Source organism: Equus przewalskii, chromosome 5, assembly GCF_037783145.1.
Source record: "Equus przewalskii isolate Varuska chromosome 5, EquPr2, whole genome shotgun sequence".
NCBI lineage: Eukaryota > Metazoa > Chordata > Mammalia > Perissodactyla > Equidae > Equus > Equus przewalskii.
The window spans coordinates 8978303-8986787 of NC_091835.1; the positions used below are offsets into that span (position 1 = coordinate 8978303).

Consider the following 8485-nt stretch of genomic DNA (forward strand, 5'->3'; position numbering starts at 1 on the left):
AATGTTGTTACATGAACACTGAGCATGTAACAAATTGGTCTGCCTGGATATTTAAAAGCTATCAACGTAAACCAGCCCTGGAACTGAAAACACAAACGTATTTATCTCAAGATCTACACCTAGTCCAAATTTCTTTATACTAAGGCTGGAAGATAGAATAAGAATAAAACCAAAATGTGTCTGTAAAAGTAATAAAAATAATTTGATTGTTTTTATGCTGGAAATATTTTCCTTATCAATCCGGCACATTATCTTTCCTACCTGCTACTTCATGGATAGGAGCAATATTATTTTATTGCTGGAGCACCACAGTATTAAGAATATCTGCTTCTTGTGGCAGGCTTTCCTCCGTTAGCTCTCTGTTTAGAGATGAAGTCACAAAAACAAAGTCAAGAGGGACCGGCCCTGGGGCCGAGTGGTTAAGTTTGCACGTTCCGCTGCAGGCGGCCCAGTGTTTCGTTGGTTTGAATCCTGGGTGTGGACATGGCACAGCTCATCAAACCACGCTGAGGCAGCGTCCCACATGCCACAACTAGAAGGACCCACAGTGAAGAATATACAACTGTGTACCGGGGGGCTTTGGGGAGAAAAAGGAAAAAAGATAAAATCTTATTAAAAAAAATTAAAAAAAAATAAAGTCAAGAGTTGCAAATTCAGGACGCAACTGTACAATAAAATTCCCAGCATCCAGGATCCTGTGCGTCCTCTTGAATCTTTGCATCAAATGACTCTCATCTGCTAACTTGATTTGAGTTTTTGTTGTTGGCACCGAATCATCAGCAAGAACAACTACATTAAGCATTCGTTTCTCCCCTCTTCTAGGGAGGAAGGTGTACTGACTGTTTCAGATGTGAGGCTTCCAGGTTTTAGCTTTTCTCCGCTAACAGCCTTGAACCTTACTCTGGGTTTTATGTATTCTTCGTCTTCATGATCCTCCATGTCCAGATTCACTTGGCCGCCAAAAACAGTCGCTGAAGCCCCAGGAGAGTCTCTTCTGAAATCTTCTGCCAGCAGTAATGCCACTTTAAAGAATTTCTCTAATAAGTTGCTGAATTTCAGGCATACATACAATGACAGTCGCCCTTCTCTTAACAGACTCCAGAAAGTGAGCATTTGTTGAGTCATTGAGAGGTTTCAATTCTCCATCATCTAAACTGAAACTGCTGCTCCATAGTTTAAGCAAAATGACTTCAATTTGTCATCACCTGACCATCTTGCCGCTGATTTTCTCCACGGATGGCTTCAGACTGTTTATAAATGGAATGACCCAATCTGTAACCACCAACCGGAAATGATTTAGATTTGTCATCACCTGAAGCTCTTGTCGTTTCATTCAGAGGGACGGTCCCAGGTTCCCTCACCTCTCTGAAAAGTGCATTCACAATTTTCCTGGTTGAAGGTCAAATTTATGTAATCCACTGTACTCGTGCGCACTTGAACAGAACCTTACAATGGGGTGCCGTGGTGGTCAGCATCTGAACCAAGTAACATACTGTAACAGAAGTCAATGGGTCCATCTCATGGCGAGCGAGCGTGGAGCTGAAAAGCACAACCAAGGCTGAAGTGGGTGAAGAAAAAGGTTTAGTGCTTGCGCAAGCAGTGCAAAACACTGGGGATGGCTCCCAAAGCAGTACCCCCAACCCCCCAGCTTAGTGCAGGTGGAGGTTTTATACTCCAGAGTGCAGAAAATGTGCTACAACTGTCTAACAACTGGGCCTGATCAGGGCACATGCGTAGGCCCTTACATAAGAAGCTCAATGCCATTGCATAACAGGTTCAATGCAACATGCCATTTAGCCCTGGAGCGATTTGCAGGGGTCTGGCTGCAACCATGTAAGTTTCACTGCAGAATGGCAACATCTGCAAAGAGAGGACATCAACTTTCGAAGAACAGCACATTTAGTTTTCTCCTCGTCTGGAAAATGTTTGACAGACCATGTTCAGTTATGGATCTGATTTTCATTAACCCTTTCCTTGACTGGTTTCTGGTCTCAAAACACCAGTATCAGGAAAACCTTTGAGGTGGTACTAATGTGCTTTTTAAAGACTCTAACTTTAGGTCTATCAGATTTGGAAGATTTGCATCTCCTTTCATCATCATTCTGCCAAGGCCAATTTATTTCTTGATACTTCATCACTGGTTGTTTTCAGGTTTCTTTGCAAAGTCTTCACATTTGTACTAAGTTCTGTAAATCCTGTGCCCTGAGTGGGGAGCCTGAAGATCTCGTCCCCTACTCTGTGGCTAGGCACTGCCCTCGCCATCTTCTGCCAGCTCCCCAGCCTCTTATCCTTCTAATGTTTCTTTCTGTTCCTCCCCCCTCCTTTTGTGTGTGTGCGCATGCGCGTGCCTATTTTGTCCTACTCTTTAGTTTGAACAAATGTATTAGAGCCACTGCTTTTTGCCTCTCGCTTCTTCCTCCTGGATTCATTTCTCTTAGTGCTGATCTATCCTCTTTAATTATTTATTTCAGAGTAAGTCTGTAGATGATAAACTTTCTGAGTCTTCCCCCAATTGAAAAAGGCTTTCTTTTCAGACTTGAATGATGGTTGGGCTGTGTATATAATTCTAGATTCAAAGATATCTTTCCTCTGAACTTTTAAAAATTCTCTCCCTTTTTTTCTTGCCTTCTGTTTTTCAGTGAGAGATTTAATGTCAATATGGTTCACACACATTTGTAGTTCATGTTTTTTTCCTCATTGGAAGTTCTCAGGATTCCCTCCTCACGGTGACATTTGCATCACAATAGATCTACGTGTTAGTTTTACAAAAGGACCCTGATTGGCATTTGGTGAGCCCTTTCGAACTGAAGATTCACGGTTTTCTTCAATTCTGGAGCATTTTCTTCTTTTACTTATTTGAATAAAACTTCCTCTCACGTTCTTTCTATTTTCTACTTCAGAACTTTTGTTAGCTGATATTGAAAGTTTTAGATCGGTCCTCTGCATATCTTATCTTTTTCTCATAATAAACACATTCCATATTTTGTCTTGTGCTGTGTGATAGAAAAACGTATCTGTTTAGTCCCCCAGGGTACACACGTACCCTTTTGCTGTGCCCATTCTGATTATTCTATTGAGGGTTTTTGCTGTTTCGTAAGTATGCTCAATTTTTCAGTTGATTTTTTAAAAAAGAATGTGATATCCTTTTGCATCCTAAATGTTATAATTATTCTAAAGTTCTATTCTTGCTCTACAGGCTATTTCACTGGGTAAAAGCTCTTCTGTATGTCGGATTTGATATCCTTTCAAGATGTTGATTTTCTTGCGTTTGATACTTACTGGTTGCAAGCATATCTTTTATCTGAGATTCCCTGTTAGACTGTTTGCCCTCTCCATTTGTATACTCCTTAGCAATGGGGGTATGAGATAATGTCACAGTGTCTATCATAATCTATTGCTGGTAAGTGTCTGGAGGCAGGTGGGGGGTATAATGATGGTGGGGCATTCTGGCAGCTCATTTTCTGCAAGTGGGCACTTCCTTTTCCTCTTGAGTGTCACCAGCAACCAGGAACACTGTCCTTTCTCTCCACCTAATGATCTCATATCCACCACTCCCCCATGGAGCAGATAATCCTGCTAGAATTTCTTGGCCCCAGGAGACAGGAGGGGGGAGTGTGTGCGCAGTGATTGACATGCTCCGTGGTGCCTGCAGTGGCACCTTGAATAATCAGTGAGCACCCAGGGGCTCCCTGGCTCCACCCTCTTTGTGCCTGGAGTGCTCTTGGCGCTGTTTTCGGGTCCTGTGGCAGTCTCCTGCTATGCACATTTTGGGCTGTGGTGTTCCTCTCAGACTAATTCTCGCCTGCTCTCCATCTTTCAGGGATTCTTCAGGGTTTCTGGTCCACCAAGGGCCCTCCTTGTTGTCCAGGGTGATTAGGAATTTATTTACTTATTTGTATACCTTTTCTGTTATTGAAAACCATTTGGAATGGGAGGGAGAGGCTGCAGCATGCATTTAGTTTGCTGTCTTGGACTGGAACCATCTCCCACAGCACGATCTCTATCATAACACGCATCATGCTTGTGGTAGGAGAATAATGATGCCCTCCTCCAAAGACGTCTATGTCCTAATCCCTAGGACCTGTGCAAATGTTATGCTATGTAGCAATGGAGAATTAAGACAGCAGATAGAATTAAAGTTGCTAATCAACTGACCTTAAAATACAGAGGTTATCCTGGATTATCCGGGTGGGCCCAATGTAGGCACAGGGGTCCTTAAATGTGGAAGAGGAAGGCAGAAGAGTTAACGTTTGAGGTGAGGAAGACTCCTTTGGCCATTGCTGGCTGTGAAGACAGAAGGGGGCCATGAGCGAGAGAAGCAGGCAGCCTCTCCAAGCTGGAAAAGACAAGAAAACAGATTCTCCCCTGGAGCTTCCAGAAAGAAACGCAGCGCTGCCGACACCTCCATTCCAGCCCGGTGAGACCCATTTTGGACATCTGACCTTCAGAACTATAAGATAATAAATGTGTGTTGTTTCAAGCAACCAAGTTTGGTATAATTTGTTACAGGGGGACCAGGAAGCAAACACAGTATTGAAATGTGATTGTCGGTGTCTGTCCTTCCACCAGACCGCCAGCTTCTTGAGAACAAGAGCCACACTGCTGTCTCCTTTATTTACCCTGTACGTAGTCAGGGCCCAGGAAACATTTGTTGAAGGAAAGAATGAAAGACTGCTTGAACTTTCAGGTTCTACAAGGCTTTGAGATTCCAAAGCTGCTTCCCCTGGCCCTGGAGACCTTAAGCCCTTTGATCTCACTTTTCTCTCACTGTCTTTCCCCATTCCTCTTTTCTCTTTTTGTGTTTTGAATTAAGCACAAGGTCTCCATCTTTCTTACAGCCTTTCTTATCCATTTCTCGGATGATTCCATGGGTTTCCAGGTTAGACACCGAAAAGAATTAAAGGCACTCTTGGGTGATCACAGGTTTACTATAAAGCCACTCGGGGAATCCCGCAGCTTATTTTGTGCAGAATTGCAAAGTGCTCTCAGGATGGGTGCCCAGAGCTGCCGCGGGTCACTGGAATATTGTTATTTTGTTGCTTCCTTTTCCGTCAGCCACCCCTGGCTTCTCTTAATTTCGCATTGAGCTTGATTTCTGCTTCTCCAGCTTTCTCTCCATGTGCATCATGGTCAGCCTCTCCCGGAACCAGGCTCTGATGGGCTTGCTGGGTCACAGTCTAACGCAGAGTTCTCATGCCAGGCCTCCTCCAACACTGCTGATTTGTCTTGTATGTTTGATTGCGGTGATTGGGTCAATTCCCGGGCCAGGTTTTCGTGGCTAGGTCTAGCAGCAAAGCCAAGAGACACAATGTGTGGTAACTTATGTAGAAAGACCTGCCTCTGACCACTCAATCCTGGGGCGGTGGGTGCCAGGCACACGGACTCCTCTCTAGTACAAACTCTTTTACCAAAACCTATTTTTGAAGGTAATATTCATACCTTTTCATTCTCTTCCATTTTCCCCCCTTTCCCTCTCCATGAAGAAATCTAGTTGATGAAACAAGTAGATCATTCAATTTCACCCTCCCCACTCACGACCCAATTTCAAGTGTGAAATTTTCATTTGGAGGAATCTTTAGGTCTCAGTCATCTGATCTGCTGTAAGAGGCTGTTGCAGCAGAGCAGTGACATCCAGATCCAGGACAATGGCTCATGTCCTAAAGATGAACGATTACTTCTGTTCCCCTGTGGGCTTGCATGCTGCAAGGTATCAATAACAAGCAGGCTCTGGACCAGGACTCTGAGGTCTATGTTCTCTGGCAGTTGACACTGTCATTCTTGTACGAAGATACCCTCTCCTCCCTTCTCTCCAGCCTTACTGCCTAAACTAGTAACCAGCTCACCTTTCCTTATTCCTTTGATCATAAGCATTTTGCAGAGGGGACTGAGGGGTGCCAGGGAAGCTACCAATGGCAGCTGCTTACAACTCACTTCTCTCCTCACACAGTAACACAGGGCTGGAGCCTGAGGCCAGTGAGCTGCCTCTCAATACCAGATCCTCTCCTGTGCTGAGAGGTCTTGGTCACGTGCTTGGAGGGTTCAGCTGCACATTTCTGATTTTAGGCAGAGTGTTACTCTTGGGGAATAAAAGTCAGAAGAGTGTTTATAAGTTAGGAGCATGATATAGCATTTCTTTGAGAAATACAATTTCATTCGTGGTAATATGAAATCATGCAGTAGCAGGACATACATATTATATTTCTAAAGTTAAGTTTTTTTGAAATGGCATTGCATGCCTTTTTGATAAAGATAGTACTTCTTTAAGAAGTGAATTTGAACTTCAAACTTTAAAGATTCCTTATATTTAATTTTTTTAAAGAAATGTTTAGCTCTTTAACTCTTCTGGAACTTGATGTGCATGGTGTGTGGGAAGGAACTTAGCCTTGCTGAGATGGGCAGCTCATTGTCTCAAAATTATTGAACAATTCATTATTTATACCATTATTTTATTTTATCTTATTCACTTTTAATTTTTTATTTTATTGAAGTCACTTGGTTTACAAAATTACATAAATTTCAGAGGTACATCATTACATTTTGGCTTCTGAATAGACTGCATTGTGTTCACCACCAAAAGTCCAGTTTCCATCCATCAGTCACCATACATATGTGCTCCTTTACCCCTTTCGTCCTCCTCCCACCCCCTTACCCTCTGGTAACTACCAATCTGTTTTCTGTTATCTATGTGTTTGTTTTTGTGCGTACACCGTTAATTTAAAGTCAATTTTATCATGTACAGTAAAAGTAAAACAAGTCCCATGTAATCATGCTTGTTTCTGTATTGTGTTTCACTGATCTAGCAATATTTGGCGTGTTCTCTGTAAGTCACAGGCTGCTTTGGTTACTGTGGCTTTCTAGAACATTTTGCTATCTGGTAGGGCAAGGCCCTTACTAGTGCCTCTTGTTCTTTTTTTTTTCTCCTCAGAATATCTTGGCTGTGCTTGTGTGTGTTTAGTCTTCTGCAGGAATTTTATTTTATTAAAAAAATTTTTTTCTTTTGAGGAAGATTAGCACTGCTAACATCTGCCGCCAATCCTCCTCTTTTGCTGAGGAAGACTGGCCCTGAGCTAACATGCGTGCCCATCTTCCTCTACTTTATATGTGGGATGCCTACCACAGCATGGCTTGCCAAGTGGTGCCATGTCCGCACCCAGGATCCAAACCAGCGAACCCCAGGCTGCCAAAGCAGAACGTGTGCACTTAACCGCTGCACCACCAGGCCGGCCCTTCTGGAGGAATTTTAGAATCAACTTGTTGAGTTCCAAAATCTTCCCATTGGGATTTTGATGGAAATTGCATTAAATTGACATCATTATAATACTGAATCTTTTCATCAGGAACATGGTGTCTTTTCATTTACTTAGGTCATTTTTAATGTCCTTAAAGTTCTCTGGTTTTCTTCATATAGATCTGGCATATTTCTCAAAATGTTTCAGGTACATTCTCTCTCTTTTTTTTTCTATTATAGTGATTGGGATAACTTTTTTTTTTCCTTTCAGATTTTAATTTCTTAAAAAGGTTTTGTCTAAGTCAAGGTTCTTATGGTAACAATTTACAGAAATACACTCAAAATAAGTTAGGCAAAAAAAAAAAAAAGGAGAATTCTTTGGAAGGTGGCCAAGCCCTCGCCTGCAGGCCAAGGACAGAAAGGGGAGTGGGCCTCAAAAGGGGGCTGGAAACAAGAACTGCTTAGTCTCCTGTTGCTGCTTCTCTCAGTGGATTTGTTTTTCTCTCCCTCTGTAGCTCAGCTTTCTTTGCTGCTCTCTTTGTCCCACTTTCACATTTCTGGGAAGCAACAGACGTAGAACAAATCTGGCTACAGGGGTTACCCATATGAACGGAGCAATTCTCAGAAAAACGCTGTGGACTGGGAAGGTACCATGAAACAGGTTTCAAAGCATTGCAATGTCAGGAACTTCAAAACAACCTGTCTCTTCTTGCCTAAGAGGGTTAGAGTCAGCAGTAACAGTACTGGAGAGCCCTTCCTCCCTAGTTCCAAGTGATTGACAAGCAGGGACCGACAATCATCATAGTTATGGTATTAATAATTCAACAAAAACACAGAGCCCCTATTCTTAGTTTATATTTGTATACTACTTTGCTGTTCAGACGTGTTTCCACTTACTTCACTTTACTGCCTTTTAGGCTTTTGGCTCAGACCACATAGTATGCCATAAATGCTAAATTATGCGGTAGGGGCATAAATTGCCATTTCAAATATTTTGTCTTTAGAAAATAAGATGCTTCAAATTTTGCAACTTGGGATGACTATGACCCTATTCCTACTCTCAATTGGCTATGATTCATTTTGATTTTCTTCTGCAGAAAAGGCACTTCATTAAAAAAAAACAAAGAAAAATCTTCCCTGAAAACTAGAAATTCTGTTAAAAGAATTTACTTAAGCCAGTTCACTAGCTGATGTCCTTATTTGATCAGGAGCCTGGTGAAAGCTACAACGGCAACTTGGAGCCAAGAAACTTTGGCA

General features: G+C 42.3%; 1 pseudogene; it reads right to left on the bottom strand.

Annotated features, from left to right (window-relative positions):
• Positions 1 to 292: 292 nt before the first annotated feature.
• On the bottom strand, positions 293 to 2233 carry LOC103540868 (UBX domain-containing protein 2B-like; annotated as a pseudogene).
• Between the last annotated feature and the right edge of the window lie 6252 nt (positions 2234 to 8485).